Genomic DNA, 27816 nt, shown 5'->3' on the forward strand with positions numbered 1-27816 from the left:
CGAGAGCAGTTTTAGATTCCGATGCTTCACTTCAGGTTTTCTGTATCCTTTGGACCTTCATATTGACGATGATACACAGAAATTGCATCGCAATGAAATACAAAAGGCACATTGCCGACTTAAGTACAAGCAGACTGACTCTTCTCACTGTCTATGTTTCGAACCTTTCCTGTGAGACCAGTTATGGATTTTGATGCTTCACTTCAGGTTTACTGTATCCCTTGGACCTTCTTAATGACGATGAAACACAGATATTGCATCGAAATTAAATACAAAATGCACAATGCCGACCTAAGTACAAGAAGAGTGACTCTTCTTACTGTCTATCCTTTGAACCTTTCGTGTGAGACCAGGTTTAGATTCCGATGCTTCACTTCAGGTTTACTGTATCCCTTGGACCTTCTTATTGACGATGAAACGCAGAAATTGCGTCGGAATTTAATAGAAAAGGCACGATGCCGACTTAAGTACAAGAAGACTGACTCTTCTTACTCTCTATGTTCTGAACCTTTCCTGTGAGAGCAGTTTTAGATTCCTATGCTTCACTTCAGGTTTACTGTATCCCTTGGACCTTCTTAATGACGATGAAACACAGAAATTGCATCGGAATTAAATAGAAAAGGCACGATGCCGACTTAAGTACAAGAGGACTGACTCTTCTTACATTCAATGAATTGAGCCTTTCCTGTGAGACCAGTTTTAGATATTGATGCTTCACTTCAGGTTTACTGTATCCCTTGGACCTTCTTATTGACGATGAAACACAGAAATTGCATGGCAACTAAAGACAAAAGGCACAATGCCGACTTAAGTACAAGAAGACTGACTCCTCTTACTGTCTATGTTTTGAACCTTTCCTGTGATAGCAGTTTTAGATTCCCGTGCTTCACTTCAGGTTAACTGTATCCCTTGGACCTATTTATTGACGATGAATCACAGAAATTTCAACGGAACTAAATACAAAAGGCACATTGCCGACTTAAGTACAAGAAGACTGACTCTTCTTTCTCACTGTGTTTTGAACCTTTCCTGTGTGAGCAGTTTTAGATTCCGATACTTCACTTCAGGTTTACTGTATCCTTGGACCTTCTTATTGACGATGAAACACAGAAATTGCATCGGAATTAAGTACAAAAGGCACAATGCCAACTTAAGTACAAGAGGACTGACTGTTCTTACATTCTAATATTTGAGCCTTTCCTGTGAGACCAGTTTTAGATATTGATGCATCACCTCAAATTTACTGTATCCCTTGGACCTTTTTATTGACGATGAAACACAGAAATTGCATCGGAATGAAATACAAAATTCACAATGCCGACTTAAGTACAAGAAGAGTGACTCTTCTTACTGTCTATGTTTTGAACCTTTCCTGTGATAGCAGTTTTAGATTCCCGTGCTTCACTTCAGGTTTACTGTATCCCTTGGACCTTTTTATTGGCGATGAAACACAGAAATTGCATCGCAATTAAATAGAAAAGGCACAATGCCGACTTAAGTACAAGAGGACTGACTGTTCTTACATTCTATTATTTGATCCTTTCCTGTGAGACCAGTTTTAGATATCGATGCATCACTTCAGGTTTACTGTATCCCTTGGACCTTTTTATTGACGATGAAACACAGTAATTGCATCGGAATTAAATACAAAGGCACAATGCCGACTTAAGTACAAGAAGACTGACTCTTCTTACTGTCTATGTTTTGAACCTCTCCTGTGAGAGCAGTTTTAGATTCCCGTGCTTCACTTCAGGTTTACTGTATTCCTTGGACCTTTTTATTGACGATGAAACACAGAAATTGCATCGGAATTAAATACAAAAGTCACAATGCCGACTTAAGTACAAGAGGACTGACTGTTCTTACATTCTATTATTTGAGCCTTTTCTGTGAGACCAGTTTTAGATATCGATCCATCACTTCAGGTTTACTGTTTCCCTTGGACCTTCTTATTGACGATGAAACACAGAAATTGCATCGGAATTAAATACAAAAGTCACAATGCCGACTAAAGTACATGAAGACTGTCTCTTCTTACTGTCTATGATTAGGAACTTTCCTGTGAGACCAGTTTTAGATTCCGATGCTTCACTTCAGGTTTACTGTATCACTTGGACCGTCTTACTGACGATGAGACACAGAAATTGCATCGGAAATAAATACAAAAGGCACAATGCCAACTTAAGTACAAGAGGAATGTCGCTCCTTACTGTCTATGTTTTGAACCTTTCCTTCGAGAGCAGTTTTAGATTCCGATGCATCACTTCAGGTTTTCTGTATCCTTTGGACCTTCATATTGACGATGATACACAGAAATTGCATCGCAATGAAATACAAAAGGCACATTGCCGACTTAAGTACAAGCAGACTGACTCTTCTCACTGTCTATGTTTCGAACCTTTCCTGTGAGACCAGTTATAGATTTTGATGCTTCACTTCAGGTTTACTGTATCCCTTGGACCTTCTTAATGACGATGAAACACAGATATTGCATCGAAATTAAATACAAAATGCACAATGCCGACCTAAGTACAAGAAGAGTGACTCTTCTTACTGTCTATCCTTTGAACCTTTCGTGTGAGACCAGGTTTAGATTCCGATGCTTCACTTCAGGTTTACTGTATCCCTTGGACCTTCTTATTGACGATGAAACGCAGAAATTGCGTCGGAATTTAATAGAAAAGGCACGATGCCGACTTAAGTACAAGAAGACTGACTCTTCTTACTCTCTATGTTCTGAACCTTTCCTGTGAGAGCAGTTTTAGATTCCTATGCTTCACTTCAGGTTTACTGTATCCCTTGGACCGTCTTAATGACGATGAAACACAGAAATTGCATCGGAATTAAATAGAAAAGGCACGATGCCGACTTAAGTACAAGAGGACTGACTCTTCTTACATTCAATGAATTGAGCCTTTCCTGTGAGACCAGTTTTAGATATTGATGCTTCACTTCAGGTTTACTGTATCCCTTGGACCTTCTTATTGACGATGAAACACAGAAATTGCACGGCAACTAAAGACAAAAGGCACAATGCCGACTTAAGTACAAGAATTCTGACTCTTCTTACTGTCTATGTTTTGGACCTTTACTGTGAGACCAGTTTTAGATTCCGATGCTTCAATTTAGGTTTACTGTATCCCTTGGACCTTCTTATTGACGATAAAACACAGAAATTGCATCGGAATAAAATAGAATAGGTACAATGCCGTCTTAAGTACAAGAAGACGGACTCTTCTTACAGTCTATGTTTTGAACCTTTCCTGTGGGACTAGTTTTAGATTCCAATGCTTCACTCCAGGTTTACTGTATCCCTTGGACCGTCTTATTGACGATGAAACACAGAAATTGCATCGGAATTAAAGACAAAAGGCACAATGCCGACTTAAGTACAATAAGAATGACTCTTCTTACTGTCTATGTTTTGAACCTTTCCTGTCAGAGCAGTTTTAGATGCACGTGCTTCACTTCAGGTTACTGTATACCTATGACCTTTTAATTGACGATGAAACACAGAAATTGCATCGGAATTAAATACAAAAGGCACAATGCCGACTTAAGTACAAGAAGACTGACTCTTCTTACTGTCTATGTTTTGAACCTTTCCTGTGAGAGCAGTTTTAGATTCCCATGCTTCACTTCAGGTTTACTGTACCCCTTGCACCTTCTTATTGACGATGAAACACATAAATTGCATCGGAATTAAATACAAATGGCAAAATGCCGACTTAAGTACAAGAAGACTGTCTCTTCTTACTGTCTAGGTTTTGAACCTTTCCTGAGAGATCAGTTTTCGATTCCGATACTTCACTTCAGGTTTACTGTATCCCTTGGACCTTCTTATTGACGATGAAACACAGAAATTGCATCGGAATTAAATACAAATGGCAAAATGCCGACTTAAGTACAAGAATACTGACTCTACTTACTGTCTAGGTTTTCAAACTTTCCTGAGAGATCAGTTTTAGATTCCGATACTTCACTTCAGGTTTACTGTATCACTTGGACCTTCTTATTGACGATGAAACACAGAAATTGCACGGCAACTAAATACAAATGGCAAAATGCCGACTTAAGTACAAGAAGACTGTCTCTTCTTACTGTCTATGTTCTGAACCTTTCCTGTGAGAGCAGTTTTAGATTCCCATGCTTCACTTCTGGTTTACTGTATCCCTTGGACCTTCTTATTGACGATGAAACACAGAAATTGCATCGGAATTAAACACAAATGGCAAAATGCCGACTAAAGTACAAGAAGACTGACTGTTCTTACTGTCTAGGTTTTCAAACTTTCCTGAGAGATCAGTTTTAGATTACGATACTTCACTTCAGGTTTACTGTATCCCTTGGACCTTCCTATTGACGATGAAACACAGAAATTGCATCGTAATTAAATACAAAAGGCACAATGACGACTTCAGTACAAGAGGACTGACTGTTCTTACATTCTATTATTTGAGCCTTTCCTGTGAGACCAGTTTTAGATATCGATGCATCACTTCAGATTTACTGTATCCCTTGGACATTTTTATTGACGATGAAACACAGAAATTGCATCGGAATTAAATACAAAAGGCACAATGCCGACTTAAGTACAACAAGACTGACTCTTCTTACTGTCTATGATTTGAACCTTTCCTGTGAGAGCAGTTTAAGATTCCCGTGTTTCACTTCAGGTTTACTGTATCCCTTGGACCTTTTTATTGACGATGAAACACAGAAATTGCATCGCAATTAAATACAAAAGGCACAATGCCGACTTAAGTACAAGAAGACTGACTCTTCTTACTGTCTATGTTTTGAACCTTTCCTATGAGAGCAGTTTTAGATTCCCATGCTTCACTTCAGGTTTACTGTATCCTTTGGACCTTCTTATTGACGATGAAGCACAGAAATTGCATCGGAATTAAACACAAAAAGCACAATGCCGACTTAAGTACAAGAACAGTGACTTTTCATACTGTCTATGTTTTGAACCTTTCGTGTGAGACCAGTTTTAGATTCCGATGCTTCACTTCAGGTTTACTGTATCCCTTGCACCTTCTTATTGACGATGAAACACAGAAATTGCATCGGAATTAAATACAAAAGGCACAATGCCGACTTAAGTACAAGAAGACTGACTCTTCTTACTGTCTAGGTTTTGAACCTTTCCTAAGAGATCGGTTTTAGATTCCGACACTTCACTTCAGGTTTACTGTATCCCTTGGACCTTCTTATTGACGATGAAACACAGAAATTGCATCGTAATTAAATACAAAAGGCACAATGACGACTTCAGTACAAGAGGACTGACTGTTCTTACATTCTATTATTTGAGCCTTTCCTGTGAGACCAGTTTTAGATATCGATGCATCACTTTAGGTTTACTGTATCCCTTGGACCTTTTTATTGACGATGAAACACAGAAATTGCATCGGAATTAAATACAAAAGGCACAATGCCGACTTAAGTACAACAAGACTGACTCTTCTTACTGTCTATGATTTGAACCTTTCCTGTGAGAGCAGTTTTAGATTCCCGGATTTCACTTCCGGTTTACTGTATCCCTTGTACCTTTTTATTGACGATGAAACACAGAAATTGCATCGGAATTAAATACAAAAGGCACAATGCCGACTTAAGTACAAGAAGACTGACTCTTCTTACTGTCTATGTTTTGAACCTTTCCTATGAGAGCAGTTTTAGATTCCCATGCTTCACTTCAGGTTTACTGTATCCTTTGGACCTTCTTATTGAGGATGAAGCACAGAAATTGCATCGGAATTAAACACAAAAAGCACAATGCCGACTTAAGTACAAGAACAGTGACTTTTCATACTGTCTATGTTTTGAACCTTTCGTGTGAGACCAGTTTTAGATTCCGATGCTTCACTTCTGGTTTACTGTATCCCTTGGACCTTCTTATTGACGATGAAACACAGAAATTGCATTGGAATTTAATAGAAAAGGCACGATGCCGGCTTAAGTACAAGAAGACTGACTGTTCTTACATTCAATGAATTGAGCCTTTCCTGTGAGACCAGTTTTAGATATCGATGCTTCACCTCAGGTTTACTGTTTCCCTTGGACCTTCTTATTGACGATGAATCACAGATATTGCATGGCAACTAAATACAAAAAGCACAATGCCGACTTAAGTACAAGAAGACTGACTCTTCTAACTGTCTATGTTTTGAACCTTTACTGTGAGACCAGTTTTAGATTCCGACACTTCACTTCAGGTTTACTGTATTCCTTGGACCTTCTTATTGACGATAAAACACACAAATTGCATCGGAATTAAATAGAAAAGGTACAATGCCGACTTAAGTACAAGAAGACTGACTCTTCTTACTGTCTATGTTTTGAACCTTTCCTGTGAGAGCAGTTTTAGATTCCCGTGCTTCACTTCAGGTTTACTGTATCTCTTGGACCTTTTTATTGACGATGAAGCACAGAAATTGCATCGGAATCAAATACAAAAGGCACAATGCCGACTTAAGTACAAGAAGACTGACTCTTCTTACTGTCTATGCTTTGAACCTTTCCTGTGAGAGCAGTTTTAGTTTCCCATGCTTCACTTCAGGTTTACTGTATCCCTTGGATCTTCTTATTGACGATGAAACACAGAAATTGCATCGGAATTAAATACAAATGGCAAAATGCGACTTAAGTACAGGAAGACTGACTCTTCTTACTGTCTAGGTTTTGGACCTTTCCTGAGAGATCAGTTTTAGATTCCGGTACTTCACTTCAGGTTTACTGTATCCCTTGGACCTTCTTATTGACGATGACACACAGAAATTGCATCGGAATTAAATACAAGTGGCAAAATGTCGACTTAAGTACAAGGAGACTGACTCTTCTTACTGTCTAGGTTTTCAACCTTTCCTGAGAGATCAGTTTTAGATTCCGATACTTCACTTCAGGTTTACTGTATCCTTGGACCTTCTTATTGACGATGAAAGACAGAAATTGCATCGGAATTAAATACAAAAGGCACAACGCCGACTTACGTACAAGAGGACTTACTGTTCTTACATTCTAATATTTGGGCCATTATTGTGAGACCAGTTTTAGATATCGATGCATCACCTCAGGTTTACTGTATCCCTTGGACCTTTTTATTGACGATGAAACACAGAAATTGCATCGGAATTAAATACAAAAGGCACATTGCCGACTTAAGTACAAGAAGACTGACTCTTCTTTCTCACTGCGTTTTGAACCTTTCCTGTGTGAGCAGTTTTAGATTCCGATACTTCACTTCAGGTTTACTGTATCCTTGGATCTTCTTATTGACGATGAAACACAGAAATTGCATCGGAATTAAGTACAAAAGGCACAATGCCGACTTAAGTACAATAGGACTGACTGTTCTTACATTCTAATATTTGAGCCTTTCCTGTGAGACCAGTTTTGATATTGATGCATCACCTCAGGCTTACTGTATCCCTTGGACCTTTTTATTGACGATGAAACACAGAAATTGCATCGGAATTAAATACAAAATTCACAATGCCGACTTAAGTACAAGAAGAGTGACTCTTCTTACTGTCTATGTTTTGAACCTTTCCTGTGATAGCAGTTTTAGATTCCCGTGCTTCACTTCAGGTTTACTGTATCCCTTGGACCTTTTTATTGACGATGAAACACAGAAATTGCATCGGGATTAAATAGAAAAGGCACAATGCCGACTTAAGTACAAGAGGACTGACTGTTCTTACATTCTATTATTTGATCCTTTCCTGTGAGACCAGTTTTAGATATCGATGCATCACTTCAGGTTTACTGTATCCCTTGGACCTTTTTATTGACGATGAAACACAGAAATTGCATCGGAATTAAATACAAAAGGCACAATGCCGACTTAAGTACAAGAAGACTGACTCTTCTTACTGTCTATGTTTTGAACCTCTCCTGTGAGAGCAGTTTTAGATTCCCGTGCTTCACTTCAGGTTTACTGTATTCCTTGGACCTTTTTATTGTCGATGAAACACAGAAATTGCATCGGAATTAAATACAAAAGTCACAATGCCGACTTAAGTACAAGAGGACTGACTGTTCTTACATTCTATTATTTGAGCCTTTTCTGTGAGACCAGTTTTAGATATCGATCCATCACTGCAGATTTACTGTTTCCCTTGGACCTTCTTATTGACGATGAAACACAGAAATTGCATCGGAATTAAATACAAAAGTCACAATGCCGACTAAAGTACAAGAGGAATGTCGCTCCTTACTGTCTATGTTTTTGAACCTTTCCTGTGAGATCAGTTTTAGATTCCGATGCTTCACTTCAGGTTTACTGTATCACTTGGACCGTCTCTGACGATGAGACACAGAAATTGCATCGGAAATAAATACAAAAGGCACAATGCCAACTTAAGTACAAGAGGAATGTCGCTCCTTACTGTCTATGTTTTGAACCTTTCCTTCGAGAGCAGTTTTAGATTCCGATGCTTCACTTCAGGTTTTCTGTATCCCATGGACCTTCATATTGACGATGATACACAGAAATTGCATCGCAATGAAATACAAAAGGCACATTGCCGACTTAAGTACAAGCAGACTGACTCTTGTCACTGTCTATGTTTCGAACCTTTCCTGTGAGACCAGTTATAGATTTTGATGCTTCACTTCACGTTTACTGTATCCCTTGGACCTTCTTAATGACGAGGAAACACAGATATTGCATCGAAATTAAATACAAAATGCACAATGCCGACCTAAGTACAAGAAGAATGACTCTTCTTACTGTCTATGCTTTGAACCTTTCGTGTGAGACCAGGTTTAGATTCCGATGCTTCACTTCAGGTTTAATGAATCCCTTGGACCTTCTTATTGACGATGAAACGCAGAAATTGCGTCGGAATTTAATAGAAAAGGCACGATGCTGTCTTAAGTACAAGAAGACTGACTCTTCTTACTCTCTATGTTCTGAACCTTTCCTGTGAGAGCAGTTTTAGATTCTTATGCTTCACTTCAGGTTTACTGTATCCCTTGGACCTTCTTAATGACGATGAAACACAGAAATTGCATCGGAATTAAATAGAAAAGGCACGATGCCGACTTAAGTACAAGAGGACTGACTTCTTACATTCAATGAATTGAGCCTTTCCTGTGAGACCAGTTTTAGATATTGATGCTTCACTTCAGGTTTACTGTATCCCTTGGACCTTCTTATTGACGATGAAACACAGAAATTGCATGGCAACTAAAGACAAAAGGCACAATGCCGACTTAAGTACAAGAATTCTGACTCTTCTTACTGTCTATGTTTTGAACCTTTACTGTGAGACCAGTTTTAGATTCCGATGCTTCAATTTAGGTTTACTGTATCCCTTGGACCTTCTTATTGTCGATAAAACACAGAAATTGCATCGGAATAAAATAGAATAGGTACAATGCCGTCTTAAGTACAAGAAGACGGACTCTTCTTACAGTCTATGTTTTGAACCTTTCCTGTGGGACTAGTTTTAGATTCCAATGCTTCACTCCAGGATTACTGTATCCCTTGGACCGTCTTATTGACGATGAAACACAGAAATTGCATCGGAATTAAAGACAAAAGGCACAATGCCGACTTAAGTACAATAAGACTGACGCTTCTTACTGTCTATGTTTTGAACCTTTCCTGTCAGAGCAGTTTTAGATTCCCGTGCTTCACTTCAGGTTACTGTATCCCTTGGACCTTCTTATTGACAATGAAACACATAAATTGCATCGAAATTAAATACAAATGGCAAAATGCCGACTTAAGTACAAGTAGACTGACTGTTGTTACTGTCTAGGCTTTCAACCTTTCCTGAGAGATCAGTTTTAGATTCCGACAATTCACTTCAGGTTTACTGTATCCCTTGGACCTTCTTATTAACGATGAAACACAGAAATTGCATCGTAATTAAATACAAAAGGCACAATGCCGACTTAAGTACAAGAGGACTGACTGTTCTTACATTCTATTATTTGAGCCTTTCCTGTGAGACCAGTTTTAGATATCGATGCATCACTTCAGGTTTACTGTATCCCTTGGACCTTTTTATTGACGATGAAACACAGAAATTGCATCGGAATTAAATACAAAAGGCACAATGCCGACTTATGTACAACAAGACTGACTCTTCTTACTGTCTATGATTTGAACCTTTCCTGTGAGAGCAGTTTTAGATTCCCGTGTTTCACTTCAGGTTTACTGTATCCTTTGGACCTTTTTATTGACGATGAAACACAGAAATTGCATCGGAATTAAATACAAAAGGCACAATGCCGACTTAAGTACAAGAAGACTGACTCTTCTTACTCTCTATGTTTTGAACCTTTCCTGTGAGAGCAGTTTTAGATTCCCATGCTTCACTTCAGGTTTACTGTATCCTTTGGACATTCTTATTGACGATGAAGCACAGAAATTGCATCGGAATTAAACACAAAAAGCACAATGCCGACTTAAGTACAAGAAGACTGACTCTTCTTACTGTCTATGTTTTGAACCTTTCCTGTGAGAGCAGTTTTAGATTCCCGTGCTTCACTTCAGGTTTACTTTATCCCTTGGACCTTTTTATTGACGATGAAACACAGAAATTGCGTCGGAATTAAATACAAAAGGCACAATGCCGACTTAAGTACAAGAAGACTGACTCTTCTTACTGTCTATGTTTTGAACCTTTCCTGTGAGAACAGTTTTAGATTCCCGTGCTTCACTTCAGGTTTACTGTATACCTTGGACCTTTTTATTGACGATGAAACATAGAAATTGCATCGGAATTAAATACAAAAGGCACAATGCCGACTTAAGTACAAGAAGACTGACTCTTCTTACTGTCTATGTTTTTGAACCTTTCCTGTGAGAGCAGTTTTAGATTCCCATGCTTCACTTCAGGTTTTCTGTATCCCTTGGACCTTTTTATTGACGATGAAACACAGAAATTGCATCGGAATTAAATACAAATGGCAAAATGCCGACTTAAGTACAAGAAGACTGTCTCTTCTTACTGTCTAGGTTCTGAACCTTTCCTGAGAGATCAGTTTTAGATTCCGATACTTCACTTCAGGTTTACTGTATCCCTTGGACCTTCTTATTGACGATGAAACACGGAAATTGCATCGGAATTAAATACAAATGGCAAAATACCGACTTAAGTACAAGAATACTGACTCTTCTTACTGTCTAGGTTTTCAACCTTTCCTGAGAGATCAGTTTTAGATTCCGATACTTCACTTCAGGTTTACTGTATCACTTGGACCTTCTTATTGACGATGAAACACAGAAATTGCATCGGAATTATATACAAAAGGCACAATGCCGACTTAAGTACAAGAGGACTGACTGTTCTTACATTCTATTATTTGAGCCTTTCCTGTGAGATCAGTTTTAGATATCGATGCATCACTTCAAGTTTACTGTATCCCTTGGACCTTTTTATTGACGATGAAACATAGAAATTGCATCGGAATTAAATACAAAAAGCACAATGCCGACTTAAGTACAAGAAGACTGACTCTTCTTACTGTCTATGTTTTGAACCTTTCCTGTGAGAGCAGTTTTAGATTCCCGTGCTTCACTTCAGGTTTACTGTATCCCTTGGACCGTCATATTGACGATGAAACACAGAAATTGCGTCGGAATTAAATACAAAAGGCACAATGCCGACTTAAGTACAAGAAGATTGACTCTTCTTACTCTCTATGTTTTGAACCTTTCCTGTGAGAGCAGTTTTAGATTCCCATGCTTCACTTCATGTGTACTGTATCCTTTGGACCTTCTTATTGACGATAAAACACAGAAATTGCATCGGAATTAAATACAAAAAGCACAATGCCGACTTAAGTACAAGAAGAGTGACTCTTCTTACTGTCTATGTTTTGAACCTTTCGTGTGAGACCAGTTTTAGATTCCGATGCTTCACTTCAGGTTTACTGTATCCCTTGCACCTTCTTATTGACGATGAAACACAGAAATTGCATCGGAATTAGATACAAAAGGCACAATGCCGACTTAAGTACAAGAAGACTGACTCTTATTACTGTCTAGGTTTTGAACCTATCCTAAGAGATCAGTTTTAGATGCCGACACTTCACTTCAGGTTTACTGTATCCGTTGGACCTTCTTATTTACGATGAAACACAGAAATTGCATCGGAATTAAATACAAAAGGCACAATGCCGACTTATGTACAACAAGACTGACTCTTCTTACTGTCTATGATTTGAACCTTTCCTGTGAGAGCAGTTTTAGATTCCCGTGTTTCACTTCAGGTTTACTGTATCCTTTGGACCTTTTTATTGACGATGAAACACAGAAATTGCATCGGAATTAAATACAAAAGGCACAATGCCAACTTAAGTACAAGAAGACTGACTCTTCTTACTGTCTATGTTTTGAACCTTTCGGTGTGAGAGCAGTTTTAGATTCCCATGCTTCACTTCAGGTTTACTGTATCCCTTGCACCTTCTTATTGACGATGAAACACAGAAATTGCATCGGAATTAAATACAAAAGGCACAATGCCGACTTAAGTACAAGAAGACTGATTCTTCTTACTGTCTATGCTTTGAACCTTTCCTGTGAGAGCAGTTTTAGATTCCCATGCTTCACTTCAGGTTTTCTGTATCCCTTGGACCTTTTTATTGACGATGAAACACAGAAATTGCATCGGAATTAAATACAAATGGCAAAATGCCGACTTAAGTACAAGAGGACTGTCTCTTCTTACTGTCTAGGTTTTGAACCTTTCCTGAGAGATCAGTTTTAGATTCCGATACTTCACTTCAGGTTTACTGTATCCCTTGGACCTTCTTATTGACGATGAAACACAGAAATTGCATCGGAATTAAATACAAATGGCAAAATGCCGACTTAAGTACAAGAATACTGACTCTTCTTACTGTCTAGGTTTTCAACCTTTCCTGAGAGATCAGTTTTAGATTCCGATACTTCACTTCAGGTTTACTGTATCACTTGGACCTTCTTATTGACGATGAAACACAGAAATTGCATCGGAATTATATACAAAAGGCACAATGCCGACTTAAGTACAAGAGGACTGACTGTTCTTACATTCTATTATTTGAGCCTTTCCTGTGAGATCAGTTTTAGATATCGATGCATCACTTCAGGTTTACTGTATCCTTTGGACCTTTTTATTGACGATGAAACATAGAAATTGCATCGGAATTAAATACAAAAGGCACAATGCCGACTTAAGTACAAGAAGACATACTCTTCTTACTGTCTATGTTTTGAACCTTTCCTGTGAGAGCAGTTTTAGATTCCCATGCTTCACTTCATGTGTACTGTATCCTTTGGACCTTCTTATTGACGATAAAACACAGAAATTGCATCGGAATTAAATACAAAAAGCACAATGCCGACTTAAGTACAAGAAGAGTGACTCTTCTTACTGTCTATGTTTTGAACCTTTCGTGTGAGACCAGTTTTAATTTCCGATGCTTCACTTCAGGTTTACTGTATCCCTTGCACCTTCTTATTGACGATGAAACACAGAAATTGCATCGGAATTAGATACAAAAGGCACAATGCCGACTTAAGTACAAGAGGACTGACTGTTCTTACATTATATTTTTTGAGCCTTTCCTGTGAGACCAGTTTTAGATATCGATGCATCACTTCAGGTTTACTGTATCCCTTGGACCTTCTTATTGACGATGAAACACAGAAATTTCATCGGAATTAAATACAAATGGCAAAATGCCGACTTAAGTACAAGAAGACTGACTCTTCTTAATGTCTAGGTTTTGAACCTTTCCTGAGAGATCTGTTTTAGATTCCGATACTTCACTTCAGGTTTACTGTATCCCTTGGACCTTCTTATTGACGATGAAACACAGAAATTGCATCGGAATTAAATACAAATGGCAAAATGCCGACTTAAGTACAAGAATACTGACTCTTCTTACTGTCTAGGTTTTCAACCTTTCCTGAGAGATCAGTTTTAGATTCCGATACTTCACTTCAGGTTTACTGTATCGCTTGGACCTTCTTATTGACGATGAAACACAGAAATTGCATCGGAATTAAATACAAAAGTCACAATGCCGACTTAAGTACAAGAGGACTGACTGTTCTTACATTCTATTATTTGAGCCTTTTCTGTGAGACCAGTTTTAGATATCGATCCATCACTTCAGATTTACTGTTTCCCTTGGACCTTCTTATTGACGATGAAACACAGAAATTGCATCGGAATTAAATACAAAAGTCACAATGCCGACTAAAGTACATGAAGACTGTCTCTTCTTACTGTCTATGATTAGAAACTTTTCTGTGAGACCAGTTTTAGATTCCGATGCTTCACTTCAGGTTTACTGTATCCCTTGCACCTTCTTATTGACGATGAAACACAGAAATTGCATCGGAATTAAATACAAAAGGCACAATGCCGACTTAAGTACAAGAAGACTGATTCTTCTTACTGTCTATGCTTTGAACCTTTCCTGTGAGAGCAGTTTTAGATTCCCATGCTTCACTTCAGGTTTTCTGTATCCCTTGGACCTTTTTATTGACGATGAAACACAGAAATTGCATCGGAATTAAATACAAATGGCAAAATGCCGACTTAAGTACAAGAGGACTGTCTCTTCTTACTGTCTAGGTTTTGAACCTTTCCTGAGAGATCAGTTTTAGATTCCGATACTTCACTTCAGGTTTACTGTATCCCTTGGACCTTCTTATTGACGATGAAACACAGAAATTGCATCGGAATTAAATACAAATGGCAAAATGCCGACTTAAGTACAAGAATACTGACTCTTCTTACTGTCTAGGTTTTCAACCTTTCCTGAGAGATCAGTTTTAGATTCCGATACTTCACTTCAGGTTTACTGTATCACTTGGACCTTCTTATTGACGATGAAACACAGAAATTGCATCGGAATTATATACAAAAGGCACAATGCCGACTTAAGTACAAGAGGACTGACTGTTCTTACATTCTATTATTTGAGCCCTTCCTGTGAGATCAGTTTTAGATATCGATGCATCACTTCAGGTTTACTGTATCCTTTGGACCTTTTTATTGACGATGAAACATAGAAATTGCATCGGAATTAAATACAAAAGGCACAATGCCGACTTAAGTACAAGAAGACTGACTCTTCTTACTGTCTATGTTTTGAACCTTTCCTGTGAGAGCAGTTTTAGATTCCCGTGCTTCACTTCAGGTTTACTGTATCCCTTGGACCGTCATATTGACGATGAAACACAGAAATTGCGTCGGAATTAAATACAAAAGGCACAATGCCGACTTAAGTACAAGAAGACTGACTCTTCTTACTCTCTACGTTTTGAACCTTTCCTGTGAGAGCAGTTTTAGATTCCCATGCTTCACTTCATGTGTACTGTATCCTTTGGACCTTCTTATTGACGATAAAACACAGAAATTGCATCGGAATTAAATACAAAAAGCACAATGCCGACTTAAGTACAAGAAGAGTGACTCTTCTTACTGTCTATGTTTTGAACCTTTCGTGTGAGACCAGTTTTAATTTCCGATGCTTCACTTCAGGTTTACTGTATCCCTTGCACCTTCTTATTGACGATGAAACACAGAAATTGCATCGGAATTAGATACAAAAGGCACAATGCCGACTTAAGTACAAGAGGACTGACTGTTCTTACATTATATTTTTTGAGCCTTTCCTGTGAGACCAGTTTTAGATATCGATGCATCACTTCAGGTTTACTGTATCCCTTGGACCTTCTTATTGACGATGAAACACAGAAATTTCATCGGAATTAAATACAAATGGCAAAATGCCGACTTAAGTACAAGAAGACTGACTCTTCTTAATGTCTAGGTTTTGAACCTTTCCTGAGAGATCTGTTTTAGATTCCGATACTTCACTTCAGGTTTACTGTATCCCTTGGACCTTCTTATTGACGATGAAACACAGAAATTGCATCGGAATTAAATACAAATGGCAAAATGCCGACTTAAGTACAAGAATACTGACTCTTCTTACTGTCTAGGTTTTCAACCTTTCCTGAGAGATCAGTTTTAGATTCCGATACTTCACTTCAGGTTTACTGTATCGCTTGGACCTTCTTATTGACGATGAAACACAGAAATTTGCATCGGAATTAAATACAAAAGTCACAATGCCGACTTAAGTACAAGAGGACTGACTGTTCTTACATTCTATTATTTGAGCCTTTTCTGTGAGACCAGTTTTAGATATCGATCCATCACTTCAGATTTACTGTATCCCTTGGACATTTTTATTGACGATGAAACACAGAAATTGCATCGGAATTAAATACAAAAGGCACAATGCCGACTTAAGTACAACAAGACTGACTCTTCTTACTGTCTATGATTTGAACCTTTCCTGTGAGAGCAGTTTAAGATTCCCGTGTTTCACTTCAGGTTTACTGTATCCCTTGGACCTTTTTATTGACGATGAAACACAGAAATTGCATCGCAATTAAATACAAAAGGCACAATGCCGACTTAAGTACAAGAAGACTGACTCTTCTTACTGTCTATGTTTTGAACCTTTCCTATGAGAGCAGTTTTAGATTCCCATGCTTCACTTCAGGTTTACTGTATCCTTTGGACCTTCTTATTGACGATGAAGCACAGAAATTGCATCGGAATTAAACACAAAAAGCACAATGCCGACTTAAGTACAAGAACAGTGACTTTTCATACTGTCTATGTTTTGAACCTTTCGTGTGAGACCAGTTTTAGATTCCGATGCTTCACTTCAGGTTTACTGTATCCCTTGCACCTTCTTATTGACGATGAAACACAGAAATTGCATCGGAATTAAATACAAAAGGCACAATGCCGACTTAAGTACAAGAAGACTGACTCTTCTTACTGTCTAGGTTTTGAACCTTTCCTAAGAGATCGGTTTTAGATTCCGACACTTCACTTCAGGTTTACTGTATCCCTTGGACCTTCTTATTGACGATGAAACACAGAAATTGCATCGTAATTAAATACAAAAGGCACAATGACGACTTCAGTACAAGAGGACTGACTGTTCTTACATTCTATTATTTGAGCCTTTCCTGTGAGACCAGTTTTAGATATCGATGCATCACTTCAGGTTTACTGTATCCCTTGGACCTTTTTATTGACGATGAAACACAGAAATTGCATCGGAATTAAATACAAAAGGCACAATGCCGACTTAAGTACAACAAGACTGACTCTTCTTACTGTCTATGATTTGAACCTTTCCTGTGAGAGCAGTTTTAGATTCCCGGATTTCACTTCCGGTTTACTGTATCCCTTGTACCTTTTTATTGACGATGAAACACAGAAATTGCATCGGAATTAAATACAAAAGGCACAATGCCGACTTAAGTACAAGAAGACTGACTCTTCTTACTGTCTATGTTTTGAACCTTTCCTATGAGAGCAGTTTTAGATTCCCATGCTTCACTTCAGGTTTACTGTATCCTTTGGACCTTCTTATTGAGGATGAAGCACAGAAATTGCATCGGAATTAAACACAAAAAGCACAATGCCGACTTAAGCACAAGAACAGTGACTTTTCATACTGTCTATGTTTTGAACCTTTCGTGTGAGACCAGTTTTAGATTCCGATGCTTCACTTCTGGTTTACTGTATCCCTTGGACCTTCTTATTGACGATGAAACACAGAAATTGCATTGGAATTTAATAGAAAAGGCACGATGCCGGCTTAAGTACAAGAAGACTGACTGTTCTTACATTCAATGAATTGAGCCTTTCCTGTGAGACCAGTTTTAGATATCGATGCTTCACCTCAGGTTTACTGTTTCCCTTGGACCTTCTTATTGACGATGAATCACAGATATTGCATGGCAACTAAATACAAAAAGCACAATGCCGACTTAAGTACAAGAAGACTGACTCTTCTTACTGTCTATGTTTTGAACCTTTACTGTGAGACCAGTTTTAGATTCCGACACTTCACTTCAGGTTTACTGTATTCCTTGGACCTTCTTATTGACGATAAAACACAAAAATTGCATCTTAATTAAATAGAAAAGGTACAATGCCGACTTAAGTACAAGAAGACTGACTCTTCTTACTGTCTATGTTTTGAACCTTTCCTGTGAGAGCAGTTTTAAATTCCCGTGCTTCACTTCAGGTTTACTGTATCTCTTGGACCTTTTTATTGACGATGAAGCACAGAAATTGCATCGGAATCAAATACAAAAGGCACAATGCCGACTTAAGTACAAGAAGACTGACTCTTCTTACTGTCTATGCTTTGAACCTTTCCTGTGAGAGCAGTTTTAGTTTCCCATGCTTCACTTCAGGTTTACTGTATCCCTTGGATCTTCTTATTGACGATGAAACACAGAAATTGCATCGGAATTAAATACAAATGGCAAAATGCGACTTAAGTACAGGAAGACTGACTCTTCTTACTGTCTAGGTTTTGGACCTTTCCTGAGAGATCAGTTTTAGATTCCGGTACTTCACTTCAGGTTTACTGTATCCCTTGGACCTTCTTATTGACGATGACACACAGAAATTGCATCGGAATTAAATACAAATGGCAAAATGTCGACTTAAGTACAAGAAGACTGACTCTTCTTACTGTCTAGGTTTTCATCCTTTCCTGAGAGATCAGTTTTAGATTCCGATACTTCACTTCAGGTTTACTGTATCCTTGGACCTTCTTATTGACGATGAAAGACAGAAATTGCATCGGAATTAAATACAAAAGGCACAACGCCGACTTACGTACAAGAGGACTGACTGTTCTTACATTCTAATAATTGGGCCATTATTGTGAGACCAGTTTTAGATATCGATGCATCACCTCAGGTTTACTGTATCCCTTGGACCTTTTTATTGACGATGAAACACAGAAATTGCATCGGAATTAAATACAAAAGGCACATTGCCGACTTAAGTACAAGAAGACTGACTCTTCTTTCTCACTGCGTTTTGAACCTTTCCTGTGTGAGCAGTTTTAGATTCCGATACTTCACTTCAGGTTTACTGTATCCTTGGATCTTCTTATTGACGATGAAACACAGAAATTGCATCGGAATTAAGTACAAAAGGCACAATGCCGACTTAAGTACAAGAGGACTGACTGTTCTTACATTCTAATATTTGAGCCTTTCCTGTGAGACCAGTTTTGATATTGATGCATCACCTCAGGCTTACTGTATCCCTTGGACCTTTTTATTGACGATGAAACACAGAAATTGCATCGGAATTAAATACAAAATTCACAATGCCGACTTAAGTACAAGAAGAGTGACTCTTCTTACTGTCTATGTTTTGAACCTTTCCTGTGATAGCAGTTTTAGATTCCCGTGCTTCACTTCAGGTTTACTGTATCCCTTGGACCTTTTTATTGACGATGAAACACAGAAATTGCATCGGGATTAAATAGAAAAGGCACAATGCCGACTTAAGTACAAGAGGACTGACTGTTCTTACATTCTATTATTTGATCCTTTCCTGTGAGACCAGTTTTAGATATCGATGCATCACTTCAGGTTTACTGTATCCCTTGGGCCTTTTTATTGACGATGAAACACAGAAATTGCATCGGAATTAAATACAAAAGGCACAATGCCGACTTAAGTACAAGAAGACTGACTCTTCTTACTGTCTATGTTTTGAACCTCTCCTGTGAGAGCAGTTTTAGATTCCCGTGCTTCACTTCAGGTTTACTGTATTCCTTGGACCTTTTTATTGTCGATGAAACACAGAAATTGCATCGGAATTAAATACAAAAGTCACAATGCCGACTTAAGTACAAGAGGACTGACTGTTCTTGCATTCTATTATTTGAGCCTTTTCTGTGAGACCAGTTTTAGATATCGATCCATCACTTCAGATTTACTGTTTCCCTTGGACCTTCTTATTGACGATGAAACACAGAAATTGCATCGGAATTAAATACAAAAGTCACAATGCCGACTAAAGTACATGAAGACTGTCTCTTCTTACTGTCTATGATTAGAAACTTTCCTGTGAGATCAGTTTTAGATTCCGATGCTTCACTTCAGGTTTACTGTATCACTTGGACCGTCTCTGACGATGAGACACAGAAATTGCATCGGAAATAAATACAAAAGGCACAATGCCAACTTAAGTACAAGAGGAATGTCGCTCCTTACTGTCTATGTTTTGAACCTTTCCCTCGAGAGCAGTTTTAGATTCCGATGCTTCACTTCAGGTTTTCTGTATCCCATGGACCTTCATATTGACGATGATACACAGAAATTGCATCGCAATGAAATACAAAAGGCACATTGCCGACTTAAGTACAAGCAGACTGACTCTTGTCACTGTCTATGTTTCGAACCTTTCCTGTGAGACCAGTTATAGATTTTGATGCTTCACTTCACGTTTACTGTATCCCTTGGACCTTCTTAATGACGAGGAAACACAGATATTGCATCGAAATTAAATACAAAATGCACAATGCCGACCTAAGTACAAGAAGTGTGACTCTTCTTACTGTCTATGCTTTGAACCTTTCGTGTGAGACCAGGTTTAGATTCCGATGCTTCACTTCAGGTTTACTGAATCCCTTGGACCTTCTTATTGACGATGAAACGCAGAAATTGCGTCGGAATTTAATAGAAAAGGCACGATGCGGTCTTAAGTACAAGAAGACTGACTCTTCTTACTCTCTATGTTCTGAACCTTTCCTGTGAGAGCAGTTTTAGATTCTTATGCTTCACTTCAGGTTTACTGTATCCCTTGGACCTTCTTAATGACGATGAAACACAGAAATTGCATCGGAATTGAATAGAAAAGGCACGATGCCGACTTAAGTACAAGAGGACTGACTTCTTACATTCAATGAATTGAGCCTTTCCTGTGAGACCAGTTTTAGATATTGATGCTTCACTTCAGGTTTACTGTATCCCTTGGACCTTCTTATTGACGATGAAACACAGAAATTGCATGGCAACTAAAGACAAAAGGCACAATGCCGACTTAAGTACAAGAATTCTGACTCTTCTTACTGTCTATGTTTTGAACCTTTACTGTGAGACCAGTTTTAGATTCCGATGCTTCAATTTAGGTTTACTGTATCCCTTGGACCTTCTTATTGACGATAAAACACAGAAATTGCATCGGAATAAAATAGAATAGGTACAATGCCGTCTTAAGTACAAGAAGACGGACTCTTCTTACAGTCTATGTTTCGAACCTTTCCTGTGGGACTAGTTTTAGATTCCAATGCTTCACTCCAGGATTACTGTATCCCTTGGACCGTCTTATTGACGATGAAACACAGAAATTGCATCGGAATTAAAGACAAAAGGCACAATGCCGACTTAAGTACAATAAGACTGACGCTTCTTACTGTCTATGTTTTGAACCTTTCCTGTCAGAGCAGTTTTAGATTCCCGTGCTTCACTTCAGGTTACTGTATACCTATGACCTTTTAATTGACGATGAAACACAGAAATTGCATCGGAATTAAATACAAAAGGCACAATGCCGACTTAAGTACAAGAAGACTGACTCTTCTTACTGTCTATGTTTTGAACCTTTCCTGTGAGAGCAGTTTTAGATTCCCATGCTTCACTTCAGGTTTACTGTATCCCTTGGACCTTCTTATTGACAATGAAACACATAAATTGCATCGGAATTAAATACAAATGGCAAAATGCCGACTTAAGTACAAGTAGACTGACTGTTGTTACTGTCTAGGTTTTCAACCTTTCCTGAGAGATCAGTTTTAGATTCCGACAATTCACTTCAGGTTTACTGTATCCCTTGGACCTTCTTATTAACGATGAAACACAGAAATTGCATCGTAATTAAATACAAAAGGCACAATGCCGACTTAAGTACAAGAGGACTGACTGTTCTTACATTCTATTATTTGAGCCTTTCCTGTGAGACCAGTTTTAGATATCGATGCATCACTTCAGGTTTACTGTATCGCTTGGACCTTTTTATTGACGATGAAACACAGAAATTGCATCGGAATTAAATACAAAAGGCACAATGCCGACTTATGTACAACAAGACTGACTCTTCTTACTGTCTATGATTTGAACCTTTCCTGTGAGAGCAGTTTTAGATTCCCGTGTTTCACTTCAGGTTTACTGTATCCTTTGGACCTTTTTATTGACGACGAAACACAGAAATTGCATCGGAATTAAATACAAAAGGCACAATGCCGACTTAAGTACAAGAAGACTGACTCTTCTTACTCTCTATGTTTTGAACCTTTCCTGTGAGAGCAGTTTTAGATTCCCATGCTTCACTTCAGGTTTACTGTATCCTTTGGACATTCTTATTGACGATGAAGCACAGAAATTGCATCGGAATTAAACACAAAAAGCACAATGCCGACTTAAGTACAAGAAGACTGACTCTTCTTACTGTCTATGTTTTGAACCTTTCCTGTGAGAGCAGTTTTAGATTCCCGTGCTTCACTTCAGGTTTACTTTATCCCTTGGACCTTTTTATTGACGATGAAACACAGAAATTGCGTCGGAATTAAATACAAAAGGCACAATGCCGACTTAAGTACAAGAAGACTGACTCTTCTTACTGTCTATGTTTTGAACCTTTCCTGTGAGAACAGTTTTAGATTCCCGTGCTTCACTTCAGGTTTACTGTATACCTTGGACCTTTTTATTGACGATGAAACATAGAAATTGCATCGGAATTAAATACAAAAGGCACAATGCCGACTTAAGTACAAGAAGACTGACTCTTCTTACTGTCTATGTTTTTGAACCTTTCCTGTGAGAGCAGTTTTAGATTCCCATGCTTCACTTCAGGTTTTCTGTATCCCTTGGACCTTTTTATTGACAATGAAACACAGAAATTGCATCGGAATTAAATACAAATGGCAAAATGCCGACTTAAGTACAAGAAGACTGTCTCTTCTTACTGTCTAGGTTTTGAACCTTTCCTGAGAGATCAGTTTTAGATTCCGATACTTCACTTCAGGTTTACTGTATCCCTTGGACCTTCTTATTGACGATGAAACACAGAAATTGCATCGGAATTAAATACAAATGGCAAAATACCGACTTAAGTACAAGAATACTGACTCTTCTTACTGTCTAGGTTTTCAACCTTTCCTGAGAGATCAGTTTTAGATTCCGATACTTCACTTCAGGTTTACTGTATCACTTGGACCTTCTTATTGACGATGAAACACAGAAATTGCATCGGAATTATATACAAAAGGCACAATGCCGACTTAAGTACAAGAGGACTGACTGTTCTTACATTCTATTATTTGAGCCTTTCCTGTGAGATCAGTTTTAGATATCGATGCATCACTTCAAGTTTACTGTATCCCTTGGACCATTTTATTGACGATGAAACATAGAAATTGCATCGGAATTAAATACAAAAGGCACAATGCCGACTTAAGTACAAGAAGACTGACTCTTCTTACTGTCTATGTTTTGAACCTTTCCTGTGAGAGCAGTTTTAGATTCCCGTGCTTCACTTCAGGTTTACTGTATCCCTTGGACCGTCATATTGACGATGAAACACAGAAATTGCGTCGGAATTAAATACAAAAGGCACAATGCCGACTTAAGTACAAGAAGATTGACTCTTCTTACTCTCTATGTTTTGAACCTTTCCTGTGAGAGCAGTTTTAGATTCCCATGCTTCACTTCATGTGTACTGTATCCTTTGGACCTTCTTATTGACGATAAAACACAGAAATTGCATCGGAATTAAATACAAAAAGCACAATGCCGACTTAAGTACAAGAAGAGTGACTCTTCTTACTGTCTATGTTTTGAACCTTTCGTGTGAGACCAGTTTTAGATTCCGATGCTTCACTTCAGGTTTACTGTATCCCTTGCACCTTCTTATTGACGATGAAACACAGAAATTGCATCTGAATTAGATACAAAAGGCACAATGCCGACTTAAGTACAAGAAGACTGACTCTTATTACTGTCTAGGTTTTGAACCTATCCTAAGAGATCAGTTTTAGATGCCGACACTTCACTTCAGGTTTACTGTATCCGTTGGACCTTCTTATTTACGATGAAACACAGAAATTGCATCGGAATTAAATACAAAAGGCACAATGCCGACTTATGTACAACAAGACTGACTCTTCTTACTGTCTATGATTTGAACCTTTCCTGTGAGAGCAGTTTTAGATTCCCGTGTTTCACTTCTGGTTTACTGTATCCTTTGGACCTTTTTATTGACGATGAAACACAGAAATTGCATCGGAATTAAATACAAAAGGCACAATGCCAACTTAAGTACAAGAAGACTGACTCTTCTTACTGTCTATGTTTTGAACCTTTCGGTGTGAGAGCAGTTTTAGATTCCCATGCTTCACTTCAGGTTTACTGTATCCTTTGGACATTCTTATTGACGATGAAGCACAGAAATTGCATCGGAATTAAACACAAAAAGCACAATGCCGACTTAAGTACAAGAAGACTGACTCTTCTTACTGTCTATGTTTTGAACCTTTCCTGTGCGAGCAGTTTTAGATTCCCGTGCTTCACTTCAGGTTTACTGTATCCCTTGGACCTTTTTATTGACGATGAAACACAGAAATTGCGTCGGAATTAAATACAAAAGGCACAATGCCGACTTAAGTACAAGAAGACTGACTCTTCTTACTGTCTATGTTTTGAACCTTTCCTGTGAGAACAGTTTTAGATTCCGATGCTTCACTTCAGGTTTACTGTATCCCTTGCACCTTCTTATTGACGATGAAACACAGAAATTGCATCGGAATTAAATACAAAAGGCACAATGCCGACTTAAGTACAAGAAGACTGATTCTTCTTACTGTCTATGCTTTGAACCTTTCCTGTGAGAGCAGTTTTAGATTCCCATGCTTCACTTCAGGTTTTCTGTATCCCTTGGACCTTTTTATTGACGATGAAACACAGAAATTGCATCGGAATTAAATACAAATGGCAAAATGCCGACTTAAGTACAAGAGGACTGTCTCTTCTTACTGTCTAGGTTTTGAACCTTTCCTGAGAGATCAGTTTTAGATTCCGATACTTCACTTCAGGTTTACTGTATCCCTTGGACCTTCTTATTGACGATGAAACACAGAAATTGCATCGGAATTAAATACAAATGGCAAAATGCCGACTTAAGTACAAGAATACTGACTCTTCTTACTGTCTAGGTTTTCAACCTTTCCTGAGAGATCAGTTTTAGATTCCGATACTTCACTTCAGGTTTACTGTATCACTTGGACCTTCTTATTGACGATGAAACACAGAAATTGCATCGGAATTATATACAAAAGGCACAATGCCGACTTAAGTACAAGAGCACTGACTGTTCTTACATTCTATTATTTGAGCCTTTCCTGTGAGATCAGTTTTAGATATCGATGCATCACTTCAGGTTTACTGTATCCTTTGGACCTTTTTATTGACGATGAAACATAGAAATTGCATCGGAATTAAATACAAAAGGCACAATGCCGACTTAAGTACAAGAAGACTGACTCTTCTTACTGTCTATGTTTTGAACCTTTCCTGTGAGAGCAGTTTTAGATTCCCGTGCTTCACTTCAGGTTTACTGTATCCCTTGGACCGTCATATTGACGATGAAACACAGAAATTGCGTCGGAATTAAATACAAAAGGCACAATGCCGACTTAAGTACAAGAAGACTGACTCTTCTTACTCTCTATGTTTTGAACCTTTCCTGTGAGAGCAGTTTTAGATTCCCATGCTTCACTTCATGTGTACTGTATCCTTTGGACCTTCTTATTGACGATAAAACACAGAAATTGCATCGGAATTAAATACAAAAAGCACAATGCCGACTTAAGTACAAGAAGAGTGACTCTTCTTACTGTCTATGTTTTGAACCTTTCGTGTGAGACCAGTTTTAATTTCCGATGCTTCACTTCAGGTTTACTGTATCCCTTGCACCTTCTTATTGACGATGAAACACAGAAATTGCATCGGAATTAGATACAAAAGGCACAATGCCGACTTAAGTACAAGAGGACTGACTGTTCTTACATTATATTTTTTGAGCCTTTCCTGTGAGACCAGTTTTAGATATCGATGCATCACTTCAGGTTTACTGTATCCCTTGGACCTTCTTATTGACGATGAAACACAGAAATTTCATCGGAATTAAATACAAATGGCAAAATGCCGACTTAAGTACAAGAAGACTGACTCTTCTTAATGTCTAGGTTTTGAACCTTTCCTGAGGGATCTGTTTTAGATTCCGATACTTCACTTCAGGTTTACTGTATCCCTTGGACCTTCTTATTGACGATGAAACACAGAAATTGCATCGGAATTAAATACAAATGGCAAAATGCCGACTTAAGTACAAGAATACTGACTCTTCTTACTGTCTAGGTTTTCAACCTTTCCTGAGAGATCAGTTTTAGATTCCGATACTTCACTTCAGGTTTACTGTATCGCTTGGACCTTCTTATTGACGATGAAACACAGAAATTGCATCGGAATTAAATACAAAAGTCACAATGCCGACTTAAGTACAAGAGGACTGACTGTTCTTACATTCTATTATTTGAGCCTTTTCTGTGAGACCAGTTTTAGATATCGATCCATCACTTCAGATTTACTGTTTCCCTTGGACCTTCTTATTGACGATGAAACACAGAAATTGCATCGGAATTAAATACAAAAGTCACAATGCCCACTAAAGTACATGAAGACTGTCTCTTCTTACTGTCTATGATTAGAAACTTTCCTGTGAGACCAGTTTTAGATTCCGATGCTTCACTTCAGGTTTACTGTATCACTTGGACCGTCTCTGACGATGAGACACAGAAATTGCATCGGAAATAAATACAAAAGGCACAATGCCAACTTAAGTACAAGAGGAATGTCGCTCCTTACTGTCTATGCTTTGAACCTTTCCATCGAGAGCAGTTTTAGATTCCTATGTTTCACTTCAGGTTTACTGTATCCCTTGGACCTTCTTAATGACGATGAAACACAGAAATTGCATCGGAATTAAATAGAAAAGGCACGATGCCGACTTAAGTACAAGAGGACTGACTTCTTACATTCAATGAATTGAGCCTTTCCTGTGAGACCAGTTATAGATATTGATGCTTCACTTCAGGTTTACTGTATCCCTTGGACCTTCTTATTGACGATGAAACACAGAAATTGCATGGCAACTAAAGACAAAAGGCACAATGCCGACTTAAGTACAAGAATTCTGACTCTTCTTACTGTCTATGTTTTGAACCTTTACTGTGAGACCAGTTTTAGATTCCGATGCTTCAATTTAGGTTTACTGTATCCCTTGGACCTTCTTATTGACGATAAAACACAGAAATTGCATCGGAATAAAATAGAATAGGTACAATGCCGTCTTAAGTACAAGAAGACGAACTCTTCTTACAGTGTATGTTTTGAACCTTTCCTGTGGGACTAGTTTTAGATTCCAATGCTTCACACCAGGTTTACTGTATCCCTTGGACCGTCTTATTGACGATGAAACACAGAAATTGCATCGGAATTAAATACAAATGGCAAAATGCCGACTTAAGTACAAGTAGACTGACTGTTCTTACTGCCTAGGTTTTCAACCTTTCCTGAGAGATCAGTTTTAGATTCCGACAATTCACTTCAGGTTTACTGTATCCCTTGGACCTTCTTATTAACGATGAAACACAGAAATTGCATCGTAATTAAATACAAAAGGCACAATGCCGACTTAAGTAAAAGAGGACTGACTGTTCTTACATTCTATTATTTGAGCCTTTCCTGTGAGACCAGTTTTAGATATCGATGCATCACTTCAGGTTTACTGTATCCCTTGGACCTTTTTATTGACGATGAAACACAGAAATTGCATCGGAATTAAATACAAAAGGCACAATGCCGACTTATGTGCAACAAGACTGACTCTT

The sequence above is a fragment of the Schistocerca americana genome, chromosome 7 (genome assembly GCF_021461395.2).
Source record: "Schistocerca americana isolate TAMUIC-IGC-003095 chromosome 7, iqSchAmer2.1, whole genome shotgun sequence".
In the NCBI taxonomy this organism is placed as follows: domain Eukaryota; kingdom Metazoa; phylum Arthropoda; class Insecta; order Orthoptera; family Acrididae; genus Schistocerca; species Schistocerca americana.